Source organism: Pipistrellus kuhlii, unplaced genomic scaffold (genome assembly GCF_014108245.1).
Source record: "Pipistrellus kuhlii isolate mPipKuh1 unplaced genomic scaffold, mPipKuh1.p scaffold_m20_p_29, whole genome shotgun sequence".
Lineage (NCBI taxonomy): Eukaryota > Metazoa > Chordata > Mammalia > Chiroptera > Vespertilionidae > Pipistrellus > Pipistrellus kuhlii.
The window spans coordinates 5,017,511-5,035,909 of record NW_023425528.1 but is presented as its reverse complement, the minus strand read 5'-3'; the positions used below and the strand labels follow the sequence as shown (position 1 = coordinate 5,035,909).

The following is an 18,399-nucleotide window of genomic DNA, read 5'->3' as shown; positions in this document are numbered from 1 at the left end:
GACTGCTGGCTCCCAACTGCTTGCCTGCCTGCCTTCCTGATTGCACCTAACCACTTCTGCCTGCCAGCCTGATCACCCCTTAACCACTCCCTTGCCAGCCTGATTGATGCCTAACTGCTCCTCTGCCAGCCTGTTTGCCCCTAACTGCCCTCCTCTGCAGACCTGGTCCACTCAATTACTCTCCCCTGCAGGCCTGGCCCCCAACTGCTCTTTCCCTGCAGAACGGGTTGCTCCCAACTCCCCTCCTCTGCCTGCCTAGTCACCCTTAACTGCCCTCCCCTGCAGGTTTGATTGCCCTCAACTGCCCTTTCTTACAGGCCTGGTCCCTCTCAACTGCCCTCCCTTGCAGGCCTGATGCCTCCCAACTGCCCTCCCCTGCTGGCCATCTTGTGGTGGCCATCTTGTATCCACATGGGGGCAGGATCTTTGACCACATGGGGCAACCATCTTGTGTGTTGGAGTGATGGTCAATCTGCATATTCCTCTTTTATTCGATAGGATAGAGGCCTGGTGCATGGGTGGGGGCCAGCTGGTTTGCCCTAAAGAGTGTCCCAGATCAGAGTGGGGGTTCCCTTGGGGCATGGGGTAGCCTGGGCAAGGGGCCTGTGATGGTTTTCAGGTTGGCCACATCCCAGGCAACCCAAGCAAAGGCCCTAGTATCTGGGATTTATTTACCTTCTACAATTGAAACATTGTAGCCTGGAGCAAAGCCAAGCCTCCTGCTTGATCCATGGCAGCAGCCATTTCTGTTGGCATTTATTTATGGTCTATAACTGAAACTTTGTAGCCTTAAGAGGAGGCCTGGGCTGGCCAGGATGTGTGAAAAGATTGGTTTCCTCAATTGCTGTGGGCAACCCTAGCCTCCTGCTCTCTAGCTCCATGGTGACAGCCATTCTGTTGTTATTTATATATGTTCTATAATTGAAACTTTAAAGCCTTGAGTGGAGGTCTCAGCTGGCCAGGGTGTGAAAAAAGCTTGGCTTCCTCCATCACCAGGGAAATCCAAGCCTTCCTCCTGCTCACTCAGTGGCTGCAGCCTTCTTGGTTGGGGTTAATTTGCATACTCACTTCTCATTGGCTAGTTGGCGTGGCTGGTGGGTTTAGCGAAGTGGTGGTCAATTTGTATATTATACTTTTGTTAGATAGGATACCTATAATAAAGTTTAATTTATAAATTGAGCATAGGAAGAGATGAACAAAATAATGAATAATAAAATATAACAATTATAACAATACATTGTATATAAAAGTTTGTGAATGTGGCATTATTAACTAACATATGGGTTACTTGAACACAACCACTACAATACCATGACAGTCTATCTGATAACTATTACAGCTGCTAAATTACAAATGGACAGGAAGGGTATATAGCATGGATAAGCTGGACAATGGGATGATGCACATCCCTGGCGGGATGGAGCAGGAAGTCTGGAGAACACATCATACTACTCAGTCAAAATGGCACACAATTTAAAATGTATGCATTATTTATATCTGGAAAAATCTATTTAACATATCTGGACTATGATTGACTAGGCAACTGAACCACAGAAAGCAAAAACATGTAATAATAATAATTATTATTATTTAATATTAATAATAATAAGTATTTTTAGTATAAGCTAGTTTTCTAGTAGTTTCAAAAATCATACACCTTATCTTCAAGTGCTAAATTATTATGTTTTTCCTTAATCCTTACTTGAGGATATCTTCATTGATTTTAGAGAGAGAAAGGGAGGGGAGAGAAACATCTATGTGAGAGAGAAACAACATCAATTGATTGCCTTTTGTATGCATCCTGATTGGGGTCCAAACCTATCACCTAGGCATATGCCCTGACTGGGAATTGAACCCACAATCCTTTTAGTACAGGGACAACAATTCAAACAACTGAGTCACCCATTTAGACAAGTGCTGAATTATTTATTTATTTATTTATTTATTTATTTTTATATATTTTATTGGTTTTACACAGAGAGGAATTGAGAGGGTCAGAGAGTTAGAAACATCGATGAGAGAGAAACATCGACCAGCTGCCTCTTGCGCACCCCCTACTGGGGATGTGCTCTCAACCAAGGTACATGCCCTTGACTGGAATGGAACCTGGGACCTTTCAGTCCGCAGGCCGACGCTCTATCCACTGAGCCAAACTGGTCCTGGCTGAATTATTTTTAATTGTCATTTTTACAACTTAAAAATATAAATGTATTGAAGTAACATTGTTAATAACATTATATAAATTTCAGGTGTACAACTTTATACCATGACATCTGTGCTTACCACCTAATAGTGTCCTTTCATCACCATACTAGAGGCCTGGGACACAAAATTCGTGTGGGGGTATGGTCCCTAGGCATGGCCTGTGATCAGGGCCATCTTCCTTGGATGCCCAAAGCCTGCCAAACCTCCTGTTGCCACCCATCTTCAGTTCCCCATTTCTGATCAGGCAATCAGAGCCTGCTGGCTGTGGGGAGGGACTGAAAGGTGGTCAGTGTGCCTCATAGTGACTGGTAGGGTTGTTGTTCTAGTAATTCCGCCATTAGGGTCCATTTGCATATTACCCTTTTATTATGTAGGACAGAGGCCCTGTGCATGGGGGGCAGCTGGCCTGTCCTGATGGGGGCCCCCCGCTGGGGACCAGGGCCAGCCAGGGTGAAGAATCATGGGCAGTTTGCAGGCTGGTCACATCCCTGATCAGGATGGGGGTACCCGCTGGGATCAGGACCAGCTGGGGCTAGAAGCCCTCTGTGGTCTGCAGGCTAGTCATGTCTCCAGTCAGTCATGCTGATCTCTGGTCATACTTGTCATTGTGCCATTTTGGTCACTGGGTTTTTATTATATAGGATGTTTGACTCCCTTTACTACCTTTGTCCTTCCCCCACTTTCCTTCCCCTCTGATAACCACCATACTGCTCTCTGTATCTATGAGTTTGGGGTTTGTTTGTTTGTTTGTTGCTTTTGTTTTATATCCCACATATGAGTGAAACCATACTGTTGTCTTTTTCCATCAGACTCATTTAACTCAGCATAATCCTCTTAAAATCTATTCATGCTATTACAAGTGTCAATAATTTCATTTATTTTATGGCTGGGCAGTATTACAATGAATATGCATGACATCTTTATGTAATCATCCATTGAAGAATATTTAATTTTTTCCATATCTTGGCTACTGTGAATAATGCCATAATAAACATGAGGGTACATATATTTTTACAAATAACTGTTTCTACATTTTGGGGGTAAATATTCTGAAGAGAAACCAGTGGGTCAATATGAAAGGTCTATTCCAACATTTTAGAGGAAACAATGTCAGTTTTAATACAAGAGGATTTAAGTGTTTAAAAATTACAGTGTTACCTATCTATATATAGAAGGCTAATATCTAAGTGTCCCTCCTACTATCTTACCAGTCGCTATGATGTGCACTGACCACCAAGGGGCAGATGCTCAATGTAGAAGCTGCAGAGCTATAGTGACTTGGCAGTGGCGGTTCTCGGGTGACACACCCCAAAACCAGAGAAGAGGGAGCCTGATTTCTCACAGGGCTATGTAATTCCACCTTCGGCCATAGATTATGTTGTTGCTGGGGCACTGTCAATCCAGAATCTGGTTTACTGCATACCTGCATTTGCGTTCCACACCCTGTATGACAGCAACTTTGAAGAGTGCCCTCTTGTGTTCAGGACCCCTCAGGGGATGTCAGAGAGCTGGTTTTGGCCAATTACCACAGGCCAAGCTAAGGGACCCCATCTGCTAGAGGGACCCTCTCACCCCGCAGATGCCCTTTGACCCCAGTGCTGCCTCAGGTGTGGCCAGCCAGGGAGGGACCATGGGAGGTTGGCTCCAGGGTGTGTCCAGCCTGTCTTGCTCTGTACCACCCCGCTGGCCACCTTCTAATTAATTTCCTTTCAATGTGCATGAATCCATGCGCTGGGTCACTAGATTTAAAATAAAACAGTGCATTGAAACCAATCAAAATCCTTAGATCAGAAAATGGTTTTTCAATTTAGTCAGACAGTTCTAATCCAGGTTCCAAGGTTCAGCTAAAGTAGCCATGAGATTGCTCCTCAACCCTACTCTCCCCTGAGCCTTCTAAATCAGCATGTATAAGAATTTTATGACAACAAAGAAATATGCTCTGAGCCTTGATTCTTAATATGGTCAGATTGCAGTTAACCAGAAAGCTGCCAGCCATGAGCACTGCAGGCATTTTAAGTTTCTATTTAACCAAAAGCCCTATTTTTCTCTTAAGCTTCTTGGATTTTATGAAAAGTCTTGCTTTCATGTATGAGTGCAGCAGCCTGTCTTTGAAATTATGGAGAGGATTACTGGCTGGTGATGGAGAACCCTGGCAGCGGCCTACACCAGAACCAAACTTGTCTGTGGAAGACCTTTTTACTGTTGTGGTTGTCAATATTTCTCCACCAAAAATATCCCTCTTTTATTCTCTCTCCCAGAGCCTATTGTGACCTTCACATTTCCACTCCTGCAATTTATTCCTTTGAGTCAAACATCCCCTTGCCATAATGGTCTTTCTAAACTACAGAGACCTAAGAAAATCAATAAATGAAATCCCTCACACTGTACTAAGAAGTCAATCAAATTTTCTTTTTCTTAGACTCAGGAATGAGAAAGAAGGGGGAAATTTAGTTCCTTGGGCCTCTAGGTGGGCTGGAAGAAGTGTCTGAAAGGAAGGATAAAATTCAGAAAAGGAAAGGACAATTTAAGACTAGTTCAAGCCTGTCCTGTACAGAGGTCTTTGTCTTAAACTGTAGAAAGAAAACTCTGATATCAGCACATACATGTGTGTGTGTGTGTGTGTGGGTGTGTGTGTAAAAAATAGAACATAGTGAAAATAATAAACTTATTATTTGAAACTGCTGCTGCTTTGGGGATTCTATATTTAGATTTTACTAAAAATCTAAGGATTTGAAAGCTGTTTGGTGTAACTAAAACAGGATAATTTCACCATAATCCTCCTCTACCAGCTGAATCCAAATAGTGCCACCCCTTTCCCAATATAGCTCTGATAAAGGTCTGATAATTTCAACAGAAGTAAAGGGAGAATAATGCTTTCTCTACCTCTCTTTTAAGAACAGAGTTCGGAGGCATTTGCTTTAAATTACAAAAAGCCAGGTTAGGAGTTCTTTATGACCTTTTATTTTTTACATGGGTGATGAAAATTAAAAAAGGTCAAAGACATCCCAAGAATAATGAGAAAGTACATCCCTTCCTGGTTACAAAGACACCCTAAGTCTTTCTTAAGAGAATCAGAAAATTACCATGGAAATCTGCCCAATAGGTAGTGCTCAAGTGGAAGTCAGTCTTTGTTAGCAAGGGCTTTGTGGGGGCCGGCACCATAGTGAACACAATTAAGCCTCACTAATTCCCTGAATGGGGGAAAGGCCAATCTTGATTTGTAAGAAGCTTGAATTTGAAAATATGTTTAAAGAAATGCCACTTTATTATTTGCAAAAAACCTACAGTCAAACTGCTGGTTGAGGTCTGTGATCTGAGCTTTCCTGACTCTTCAGGCCTTGAACAAACAGATAAGGGCTATAATTAGCATATTGGTCATTTGAATGCAAAGTGTAGTTAAAACTGCATGTTAGCATACTCCCCTAGCAGGGTGTCACTTTTCTATTGTTTATAGTATTAATTAGCCTAGCAACCTGCTCCCTTTCCTTTTTAGTAATAAACTTTAGCCTACCATGTCAGAATTCATTAAATGTTTCATATTAACAATGGGAATTAATAAGAAGTGGTGGTGGGGGGAGAAGAAGGTGAACAACTTTTAAAAATCAATGTGTACATATTTTAAATGTCTATTTATCTGACCTTTAAAACTCATCATTTGATTTATATTTATTATTTGCTGAGTAGGGAATTATCCCCTTGAATAATTCAAAAGGGGGAAGGGACAAGCTGTTTTGAATACCTATTCCCCTCAATTGACCTGACCAAGTAAACAGCAGAGAACATTAAATGCAATGAATTCCTGGATTATAAGGATTGATTATGAGACTCCACATGTGCTTAATTATATGGAGCAACAGCACATTGAGGTCTACATCTATTAAAAACATCTGTAATCGTCAGCCAGCTCTGTGCACACATTTTAACTTTCTTTTTAAATTCACATTTGAGACCATTTAATTTGAAGTGTGATTGAGTTATGTTTGGGAAGGGGAAAAAGAAGAGAGAAAGGACTACAGTTACAGTTTTACTCAAATAGTCAATTTCTTCATAATTTTTCTAAGAGTGAAAGAAAAGAGCTATGTTCTTTTCCAAGTTGAATAGACCATAAGGGAAAATAAGTAAGATTGTAGAAAAAAACTGGGTGAAGCCTCGGAGAGGATCAAACTTAAAAGCATGCCCTTGGGAAAATCCCTCAATTCTACTTTCTGCCCCTGTGAGATTCAGATATTTTGAGGAAAAAAGCCAGAATTTATGAACAAACCTAAGGAGGAAAGATAATACTTAAGCAATGAAATACCTAATGTAATGGTTCCAAACTTTGCTACACATTAGAATTTGAGGAGATTAGAATCTGAGGGGACTTTTTAAAATACTGATGCTCAGATTACTGCCATACAATTAAATTAAAATGTCTGGGGAATCAACCAAAGACTATCAGAGACAAGAGTATAGTCTCACAAGGTCATATTTATTGTGGAAGTGCATTAAAAAGAGAGAGGGGAGAACATCTTTTAAAAATATATTTATATTGATTTCAGAGAGGAAGGGGGAAGGAGAGAAAGATAGAAAAATCAACAATGAGAGAGAATCATTAATCAGCTGCCTTCTGAATGCCCCACAGCACACCACACACTGGGAATTGATCCCACAACCTGGACATGTGCCCTGACCAGGAATCGAAAGGTGACCTCCTGTTTCATAGGCCAAAGCTCAACCACTGAGCAACACTGGCCACAGGCAAGAACATCTTTGGTAACATTTGGGTTCCTACTGAGTGCTTCTGAGGAGTGTCTAAGGAAGCAAGGATAAGTTCTGCATTGATTGCAGTTTCTATGGTGGGATCAGAAGGGATCAGAAGAAGGAAGTATTGACCAGAAATTGGGTACTGTCATGAGGAGACAGTGACTGAGCAATTGGGAATTCCCATTAATAAATGAAAATAGCAAAGCAGATCCGGGGCATCATTGATAAGAAAGCATAAGAATGTGGAGGTCATGATGTCATTTTACAACTGCTATATGACCTTGGGAGAAACAGTGTTTTCTACTAACTTTCCAGCTGGCTTTATCTATCTGTCTTCCCAGGCTGATTAATAGCAGGACTGCTTTTCTTTAGTCCAAGTTGATTTTCTTTCTTTCAGTACGAAGCAAGTTTTGACTTTTTCAGAGGAATAGGCCTGAGGAAAAAGTTGTCAAAAAATTCAACTGTTCAAAGTTTTGCTACTGTTCAGCCTAGTTGGCAAATTACTAATGAAAAAAGTGCATGTAAAACTGGGGAATTATGAATAAGGCGCAAATTTGAGTTAGTAGTATTGTATCTATCTATCTATCTATCTATCTATCTCTCTATCTATTTATCTATCTATATAGATGTCAAGTGGAAAAACAGGTTTGTGTTTCATTATCACTTGACATCTATCTATCTATTTAATTTCATTATTTAAATAAGACTTTTAAAAATAGTCTGACTTTACCTATGTTCTTTCCCAAAAATCCAAAATTGGTTGTACCAATGTTCTCTTATGTGTCACTGGACTTGATTGTGCTAAATTTGAATGCAGCACATAATAGTGGTGCCAGTCTACATCAATGTCTACCAATTACCCCCTGGGATTGTAAATATGGGACCAGTTTGTGCATCCACAAGATGACATTTGATTCAAGTATGGGAATATTCATTAAATATCCCCAGGTAGGGAAAGGAATGAGAGAGTTATACTAGGCAAAGGGAAGGGCAGGAGGAAAGAAAGACACAGAGATATGAAATTCAATGCATATCAGGGAAATAGATAATAGTTTGATGGGGCTGACTCTCTGAGATAACAGAGAGGACTGGTGAAAGAAGAATCTGGAAAGATGGGCTGGAGCTGGCGTGGAACAGTCTGTATGTGATTCTCCTCTCTTTGAAAATAAGGATTTTGGATTTCCCTTGTAGTACTACATCTGTCTTATATCAAGGTTACTTGAGTATATATCTTTTCTCCCCAACGAGATTCCAAACTCCTTAAGGAGATAGCCCAAGTTTGGTTCATTATGTAGCATCTATTGCCTCTAGCTGTGTTCTTTACACTTAGTAGGTGCTAATAAAATTGTCTAAGAATTAATAACATAATACAAAGATGCAGTTGATATTCCCTTTCCAGAACATCTGGAGCCCCAAGATAATGTTAAATGATGTGCTTACCCTCAGGGAAATGAAGGTAACTGGTAGAAAATCACACAATTTATTTCTCTCAAGCTCTCTTTGTGTCTGACTTTGGTGACTGGGGTTGGTCATGCCTTGTTACCTTTGACACACACCACTCCCCCCTTACTTACCCTTGGATGCCATAATGACATCCTATGAAAAAAGTGATTTGCCTTTCCCTAACTGATTTAGCATTCCAGTCACACTTATCTCTTTTTAGCTTTGCTGGAGGGTTGCAAAGTTGTTTCCCTCTTTCCCTACTTGTTCCACAGATCTCTGAATTACAGTGAATACAATGGTTGAGGTATGACCTGAAGATGGCAGGTAAGGGATTCCTTAAGAAGGAGATTATTCCCCCCAGAATTTGGCTAATGTACATTATCTAAGGTGATTTCCACCATGCCTGTTGGTGATCTTCTCTCTTAGCCCCCTGAGAGAAATATTGGAATGCTCACCACTTCAAATGGTTGGATGTATGGAATGGGGGACACTTCTGTTCCTGACAATCTCATTATGTGGTTATCAGGAGCAAACACTGCCTAGATTGTCACGACAACCAGTAGTGATTCAATGCTTCCCCGAAAGGTGAAAGGTCTGTATCTCTGGCAAATAATCAGCCTTTAGCTCTCAGCAGATGCTGAACTAAGCAGCCAATCACAGGTGAATTGGGAAAGCATGACATCATAGTCCAGCCAGTCCAAAAGAAAAATTAAGATTTGTTGCGCTATTTATTTTCTTGGTTCTTTGTTCCTTAGATTTTTGTCCTCTACTTTCTTCTCTCTTTTTTCTAGTAAAATGGGGAGAGCAATGGAATTAACTTTCCAAATTCAATTTATTCTTTTCAGTTTTACTTAGATTTGGGTAGTGCAGTGATTGGAATGTGGGAGGAAGTAATGTATAATATGACCCACTGCAAAATCCAACAAGGCATCAGATCAATTAAATAATGTGGTTTGATATGTAGGACCATGGTGGAAGAGCGGCTAATTAAAATCAAGCCAGAAGAGAGGAACTTTCCCATTCTCATACTAATTCATCCAGGTCCATCTGCTCTTAATTGTCTTCTGCTTTTCCTTTACTAACTTCCTGGCAGAAGAGAGGAGGAGTCTGTGGGCTTCTGAAAACTCATAGGTTCTACAGGGCAGGTTTCTAAGGACTACTAATTATAGTGAAGGAAGGAGAGGAGAGATCCCATTCCCAAGGTTTCACCATAAAGGGAACATATGTAAATGAAAACTCATCAAGCCTATTAAAGAGGTGTGTAGTTCTGAATTCTGTTAAATCTACTCTTGTTCCATTTGCATCCATACAAGAATCTAGGGAGAGCCCAGCTGGAGTGGCTCCTGGTTCAGTGTGGACATGTGAACCAGAAAGTCACAGTTCAATTACTGGTTAGGGCACAAGCTTGGGTTATGGGCTTGATTTCCAGTGGGGGGCATTCAGTAGGCAGCCTATCAGTGATTTACTCTAATGATTGATGCTTCTGTCTCTCCCTTTCCTTTCTCCTCTGAGATTAATAATAATAATAATAATAATAATAATAATAATAAATAATATAGGGAGATAGGGAGAGCAAGTTTCACAGAGGAGAAGACTAAAACCAAGGGAAATTTTCATCTTCCTCAAGGTTTCCTAGTCAGAAGTTAGAAAAATCTATATCTCTTGATTCCTTGGCAATAACTCTAAAGGCCCAAGAGGATGGGGAATTTCTATCCATGACCTTTCTTCTTTCCCCACTATGGTTTTTTAAAGGACCTAGAATAAAACCTTTTGGCATTTCTGAGGCTCCTTGCTCTTTGTCCAGCAGGTTACTTACCATGTTGCCTCCTATAGAAGAGCTGTAACCCTTAATGATGAGGGAGGGGGCAGGAAGAAAGGGGCTCAGTAGGGCCTGACCTCAGTGATGGCAGCAGGTTGTAGTGAACAGGTCCTGGTAGAGGAGTGGGAACTGTGCTCCCAGCCAATGCCTTGTACACTAGCTAAACCAAGCTAGATTCTTTTGTATTCAGAGCAGAAAGGGAGATTTTTAAAATGTAGCTACTGTAGTAAAAGCTGTGAAGACTGAAAACCACAGAGATATAGATCCTATCATTGGAAACAATTTCTGGCTTGAAGTAAGAGTGTGAAGGGAGTCATGGTATCCAGGCTGCTGTTGCTCAGTGGGTTGTACATTTCTGCCCTGCATCCAGTGTCTGCTCAGGTATGGCTAAGCTCAGCCTGGCACACCTTAACCTTTATTGAAACATTGATCTGGAAATCAGATCTTTTTTTTTATGATTGCAGGAGTGTTTTTGTTTGTTTGTCTTAATCCAAAAAAGGCCATATTTTCCTAAGTATGCTTATTGTAAAACTATACAAACAATGGATAAGAAAATGGTTAATGCCCCAACAATACATATATACATACATACATGCATGCATACATACATACATATCTTCCTTTCCACCATTTTTAATTCCTAGAGTTACCCTAATAGCATTTTGGTATGTATAATTCCAGGTTAAACACCCACAATTTTTTAAAACTAAAATTAAATAATAGTACACATGCTGTCCTGTCCCTTTTTTTTCACTCAAGAATGTGTCAAGGTGTATTTATATTTTAATACATAGGAATCTACCTGATTCTTTTTAGCTAATGAACATTATGCAGAAAATATGTATACTTGTATACCACAATTGATTTAACAATTACTTTAGTGAGGGACATTTATATTGTCTTTTATGTATGTTTTTTTTTCATCCTTACAAAAAATTCAGGAATAAACATACTTGAACATATCTTGGCATGGTTTTTATGAGTATTTTCATAGTCAAATTCCTTGAGTTAAAATTCTTGGTCAAGTGACATATGCATTTAAAAATTTCCCAAGTATTACCAACTTGCCCTCCAAAAGGCTATGTCATTTTACACTCCCATCAGTGAGCAATTTTTCCCTTTCCTGAAATTGGATTGGAGCAGTTTGAAAAATACCTTTTAAAATTTACTTCTGTTCCTACAAGTCCCAACCCAGAGCCTCTCACTTCTCATGTGACTCAAGGGGCTGGTTGGATTGGTGGGAGCCAAATAAGAAATACAAGTGAAGATGCCATGTAGGGTGGTATAAAGAGCAGAGTGGGAGACTTGGTTTCTAGGACCATCTCTCCGAGGTATTGAACAGGCTAATTTAAATCACTGAGTATCCATTTCCTAGAGTGTAAAATGCAGATCATAATAGTACACTGTTGTCCTTGTTGTGAGGATCATACAGAGAGATACAAAAGTGGTTGGCAACTTGAGAAGCAAGTACACATGCCAAGTGGTTATGCTAGCATTGTGATTATATCCTTAAATTAATGAGCTTGAGGAAGGGAATGAAGGACAGTGAGAGTTTAGTGGGAAATCTTTAAGACATTTCTAAGCTTCACTGTAAATTTCCATACAGTTGTTTTATATTCTTGGAGAACAAACCACATAGGCAATGAAAACTGCTTTATGTATCAAGAATAAAATAGGAGGGCAAGAGAGACTAAGAAGAAAATAAACAAATGTGACTACATCAAAATAAAAAGCTTCTACACAGTAAGAGAAACCATCAGCAAAACAAGAAAGCCAATTGCATGGGAGAACATATTTGCTAATGTTATCTATGATAAGGGTTTAATCTCCATAATTCACAGGGAATTCATACAACTTAACAAAAGTAAGATAAACAATTCAAATAAAAAAAATAGGCAAAGGACCTAAATAGACACTTTTTGAAAAAGGAAATTCAGAAAGCCAAGAGACACATAAAAACATGCTCAAAGTCACTAATCATCTGAGAGATGCAAATCAAAACAACAATGAGGTACCACCTCACACCTGTCAGAATGGCTATCATCAACAAATCAACAAATGACAAGTGCAGGAGAGGATGCAGAGAAAAAGTAACCTTCCTTCACTGCTGGTGGGAATGCGGACTGGCCCAGCCATTGTGCAAAAACAGTATGGCGTTTATTTAAAATTTTAAAGATGGAACTGCCATTTGACCCAGTAATACCACTTCTCAAATATATCCCAAGAAAACAGAAACACCAATCAGACAGAATATATGCACCCCTATGTTCATATCAGCATAATTTACAATAGCTAAGATTTGAAAACAGCCTAAATACCCATCCGCAAATGAGTGGATTAGAAAACACAATGGAATACTATGCTGCTATAAAAAAGAAGGAATTCTTACTATTTGCAGCACCATTGATGGAATTGGAGAGCATTATGCTAAGTGAAATAAGCCAGTCAATGAAAGAAAAATACCATATGATCTCACTCATTTATGGATAATAAAGAACATTATAACTTGGTGAACAAAAAGATAGATACAGAGGCAGAGAAGCATCGAACAGACTGTCAAATTACAGAGGGAAAACTGGGAATTGTTGAGAGGGGGGAGATTAACCGAAGGACTTGTATGCGTATATATAAGCATAACCAATGGACGCAAGACACTGGGTGGGGAGGAGTGAGGGCATGTGCTGGTGGTAGGGGAGGCCAGGGAAAGGTCAATGGGGAAAAAATGTACAACTATGTACTTTAAACAACAATAATAACAAAAGAATAAAATAGGTTATTTCCCTTTCACAGGAAAACTAAAGTATTTTGTGCTGGGCCTGACTCCTAAGTTCAGTCCTCTTTCTATGACACCACTATGCTTTAATTTATCAGGCACCTAATAGGATTGTGGCCCTGTGAAACTTTCTATGATCACCAGGGAGAGAAGAAATATACACATGAAATGTTCAAATAACTCTGTGAGGTGACCACTTAAATAGCTCTGAGTTATAGCAGAGGTATAAAGGAGGAATAGCGTGAAATCAAATACCTTTTAATTACTATTTAAGTAAATAGCCTAGAAGACCCAAGTTAAATCATTAACCAGGAAAATCCAATCATATCTTTCTATTTCTTAAAAAAGCATTCTTATTGTTCAAAAAATATTTTGAATAAGTGTATTTTACAAATCAGAAATGTAAAATTTAATTGAATGACATTCATTTTCAGATCAGCACCCTTTAGATTAAATTTACCATGATGTAAAAACAAAAATTAATGTGATAAGTTACTTTTTTTTTAACCTCAAAGTTAATTTAAAAGATATCTGTAAAATAATTAGAAGCAGGACCATCCTGATTTCAACCTATTAATTAGGGATTTGAAAAGGAGGGTGATGGGTTTTTTTGCATTAGGAAACTAGTAACCACCTTGTCAAAAAAAGCTATCTAAAAGGCCTGATTAAAAGCAACAACACCACCAATCTGGTATACTTTGGGTTTTTCTCTCCTAAAGCAAATTTATATTTTAACCAAACCAGTAAAGCCAGGTCTCATATTAGAAAAAAGCATGTTCATTGGACTCAAATCTATATACAAATCTCAGTTCTGCTACTCTCTGCAAAGTTCATGTAATACTCAATTATGCACAAGTATATTTTAATTAAGGACAATTCAAAGTAAAATGCAAAGTTATCATTTTAAGTCTAGAGGATATAGTTCACTTATTCTTTGTCTCCCTCTTTCCTGCTTTACAAGGGTCACTGTTGTTCTCTTTTCAATTTCCAGTATCATTATATGTTAAAATAAATTAGTCCAAAGAGGCATCCCATTCTCTGACTTTCCCAGATGTAGCCTCTGGTAAGTCTAGAGTCCTGTTGCATGACTTTTTCTATCAGTGGCAGATATATTAGTTTACTCTCAGTCTTGACACTTTTGGCATTATGGAGAAATGATTGCTGGATGTTATGAGGAGTTGATAAAATTGGAGAAAAGTGCACTGGGAGTGTCATGACCCATTTTTTAAATTTAAGTATATGACGATATAGTTATCTTTACAAAAAATAAGTTTGAAAGTGTAGAGGAAAAAATAACCATTGCTTGCCAAAATTGGTTTGCCTCAGTGGATAGAGGTCAGCCTGAGGACTGAAAGGTCCCAGGTTCGATTCTGGTCAAGGGCATGTATCTTGGTTGTGGGCACATCCCCAGTAGAGGGTGTGCAGGAGGCAGCTGATTGATGTTTCTCTCTCATTGATGTTTCTAACTCTCTATCCCTCTCCCTTCCTCTCTGTAAAAAATCAAATTTAAAAATTTTGAAAAAACACACACAAACCTATTACTTTAACCCAACTGTTATAATTATGTGTCCTTTTCTGGTCTTTATTTACAGGCATATTTTATATCATTATAATTCAAATGAGCTTATTATTTTGAATTAGTTGTTGTTTTTGTTAATCCTCATTCTAGAATATTTTCCCCATTGATTTTTATTTTTAGAGAGAGTGAAAGGAAAGAGGAGGGACAGAGAGATAAACATGAATGTGAGAGAGACCCATTGGTTAGTTGCCTCCTGTACACCTCTAGACTGGGGCCAAAAATGAAACCTGCGACGGAGGTACTGTCTTTGATAAGAATAGAATCCAAGACCCTTCAAGCAGTGGGCTGATGCTCTAACCACTGAGCATAAACCAGTTAGGGCTCGTCATTTTTTTTTTTAATATACTTTATTGATTTTTTACAGAGAGGAAGAGAGAGGGATAGAGAGTTAGAAACATTGATGAGAGAGAAACATCAATCAACTGCCTCTTGCACACCCAACACTGGGGATGTGCCCGCAACCAATGTACATGTCCCTGACCGGAATCGAACCCGGGACCCATCAGCTCACAGGCCGACGCTCTATCTACTGAGCCAAACCGGTCCCGGCTTGTTGTCATTTTTTAATGAAAATTTAAAGTCTCCTTGCAGAGATTTAGCATGATTTACATGAACTAACCAAATCCTGAGGTGGGAGTCTGGATTTGGGAATAGCAAAAAATAATTTTGGAATTAGATTTTAGGTGTTGGACACCAGCAAAAAATTAAATTATTTTTTAAAGACAAGAGAGGCCATAGAAGATTTTAGGGAGAGCCATGTTTTATTGAAATAAAATATATCTATATCTATTTATATAAAGTAGATTAGTTATTCATTTTGTGGTATAAACATATAAGTTTTTTCAAAAATATAAAACAAGGTAATTTATGCAGCAAGGTAATTTCCCTATGTAGACTGTCAACTCTTTGAATCCCAGGGCCCTATCTGTCTCTCTGAGTTTACTGTGTATTCTAGAGATTACATCAATATTACCTGCTTGCCTGACAAGTGGTGTCCCAAATACAAGCCATTTTCCTTTCAAGAGTGCCCGTGTAGCTGGAAAGATTTCCTCCCCTAAAACTTATCTGAAATTCAAGTCTTCCTGAAGGGTTATTCAAGGAAGAGAAATACCCCCTCTTCTTTCTACTCTGAGCCTCTTTCTTGATGGCCAGACAACCCTGACAGTGTAGAAGTTTCCATCTCATTTTCCTTTCCTTCTCCCAGTTCCCTCCCCTTTATTTATTTATTTATTTATTTTTTTTCCTTCCAAGGCGCTTCCTGCCTGGAAACAAAAGATTGGTCCCCAGTAGCCCAGTCAGGGTGATTTTAGTTTGATGCTCGTCCTCTGATTGGCCTATGTACTGCGCAGAGCCCAGGTGATGTCATAGCAGAGAAGGGCTGGGGAGCGGTTGCGGAGCTGGGAATCTACCTCTGGCTGGCAACTGTCAGAGGCGGGGCTTCTGAGGTCTTGTGTAGGGTGCTGCAGCTTTCCCTTGCCTAGAGCAAGGGTGCGGGTCCGGGAGGGGGGTCGGGGGTGGGGGGCGGGGAATTGGCTGGGCATGAAGCAGCGGCTATAGCCACGGGTTGTGGCTCGGCAGCCGCGCTATTCCGCTATCGCCAGCGCCAGCGCTCTGAGATAGAGGAAAGGTCTTGACAGGTTGGCTGGACCAGTGGCAGGTAAATCCACTTATGGCACTTGGCTCACTCAGGGGAGGGGGCGGCGGCTGGGCATTAATTTTAGGCGGCTGGGAAGATTTTCTTCCTTCCTTCTTTGATCCCCCTCTGGCTCTTAAGGCGTTCCAGCCTTGAATCCCTGATGTGGCTCCTAAGGAGTCCTGAGACCTAGGATGCTATTTGCAGGATCTCTGGTCCGGAAAGCAGACAAGTGGGTGTGTCGGGGCCTTTCCCCAGGGCTTGGGCTCCTTCGCTGGTTCAAGCCTTATACAACCATAATGGCTGGAGGCAAAATCCATCCCCAAAGCTATGTCAGCCTGTAAATCCTATGACTTCTATGAGCTGGCTCCACCAGCCACTGTTGCTGGGATGGAAGTTCCCACCCCTACCTCCAGGGGGCGGGTGTGTGTCTGTGGCCTAGCAAGTCCCTTAGGGGAAAAGCCAGACCTGAACAAACAAACAAACAAACAAAAATGACTATCCCCTTTTCATTATTTTTTTCTTATTCTCTTGCCCCCCCCCCTTCTTTTTTGGGGGCGAGGGGAAGGTAATGGCAGGAGGACTCTCTTCTCCTGTGGGGTTTCGAATTATGGAATAATGTCCCTAAAAAGCCTTGGGTTCCTCAGTTGGCCTTTGTCTTTGTCTGGGGAGAAGAGTCATTAGATCCAGTGGCTCTCCCTTCCCTGTCCTTCTCAGCTTGCAGGGGCATTGTCCTTAATTTTTGAACTGGATTTGGCAAGATTACTGCTGTACTTTTGGGCAGATTGAATATTTTACAATCTTGACCTCAGCAGGTTTTCCTTCCTGAGTTGGTGGTAGGGGTGGGGTATATCAGGAAGCTGTGCCAGGAGGGAGGGAGCCAGAGGCTCCACTAGGGTTTTTGTTTTGTTTTGTTTTTGGCCCCACCTTCCAGAATCCAGTACCAGACTCTGGACTTGAGGGTTCTGGACTATGGTCTGTAGAAGTGAAGGAGAGAAGGGTGAGTGGCTTGGCTTTGGGAAGCACGAAAGGGGAGGTTATAGCACTATTTTTAAAAAATGGCTTTCAGCAGGGAAGCCTTTAGCCATTTTAGTCTTGCCCCCCTCATGGTTTTGCAGACTCAAATCCAGGTCAACTGTATGGCTGTCTGAAGTGCTGCAACAGAAGGAAATCCATTCCTATTGGCGATAACACTGTGGCCCTGTTCTGAGACGACTGATGTATAAAGGTCAGTGCTGTTTTCACTGGACTATTTGCAAAATTACAATTGGGTAGGTCTGTGATTTGGTACTTAAGTCCCCTAATCAGAGGCATCTTTGGGCAAAGGGACTTAATATGGTAATGAATGATTAATAGGCAAGTGCTTGGAGAGACAGCTGTGTAAGCCTCTGGTTCTGAATACAAATGTTGTAACCCATTCCCCTATGAAAGAGGCAAAGTGAAAAGATGTATTCTGGGTAAAAGATGACAGCTGATAATTTAGAGGACAGAGGGACCTTGATATGTCAAAGACCAGACACTTCAAGCTGGCAAGTGGGCCTTGTAGGATAAACCTAACAGAAAAAGGAGATTCAGTTGGGATACAGGTGCAGGAAATTGGCCACAACACCCTAGGATGTTCTAACTAGCTGACTAATCCCACAGGTTACAGACTTTTTGGTTGGAGATAGAAATGGTATACAGAGCAAACAAGCTTGCTGAGGTCTTTGAAAGTAGAGCAGTGGACATGACAGGTTAGGGAAAATAAGAATAATTGTGAGGATGGCGAAGTGCTGTACCCATTAGAGACTCTGCTATTAGGAGGTCGGAGACTAAGCTACTATGAGGTCAAAGTGAGTAGCAGTGTGAAGCTGAGTTGGTTGAAGCTTCATTCAGATATGCCAAGGTTGCAGGTTTGATCCTCGGTCAGGGCACATACAAGGGTCAATCAGTGAATGCATAAATAAGCAGAATAACAAATCTATGCCTCTCTCTCTCCCTCTCTCTCTCTCTCTCTCTCTCTCTCTCTCTCTCTCTCTCTCTCTCCCAAATAAAAAATAAATAAAAAATAAAGATCTAGAATCCAGAGTAGGTAGGTAAAAACAAAGTGATAGAGAGAAGAAAACATCATTGTCTTACCAGGACCTCAAAAACTCTGACTCACCTGGTAGGATGGGGAATTTTGTGGTTGAGGTTCCTGTAGCTCAGCCCAGACTTAAAGGGAA

General features: G+C 40.4%; 1 protein-coding gene across 3 annotated transcripts in view; it reads left to right on the top strand.

The window, feature by feature from the left end:
- PAK3 (p21 (RAC1) activated kinase 3) overlaps positions 1-18,399 on the top strand; it is a 385,530-nt gene that overhangs the window by 217,591 nt on the left and 149,540 nt on the right. Inside the window, exons 1-3 of one of the 3 annotated variants that reach the window (XM_036454430.2) lie at positions 16,031-16,219; positions 17,130-17,195; positions 17,314-17,423. The exons of 1 other annotated variant lie outside the window; for it this stretch is intronic. The gene's annotated coding sequence lies outside the window, so the exon portion shown is untranslated. Of the gene's footprint in view, positions 1-16,030; positions 16,220-17,129; positions 17,196-17,313; positions 17,424-18,399 lie in introns of those variants that run through there. One more of the 3 variants, XM_036454431.2, reaches the window with a different exon arrangement.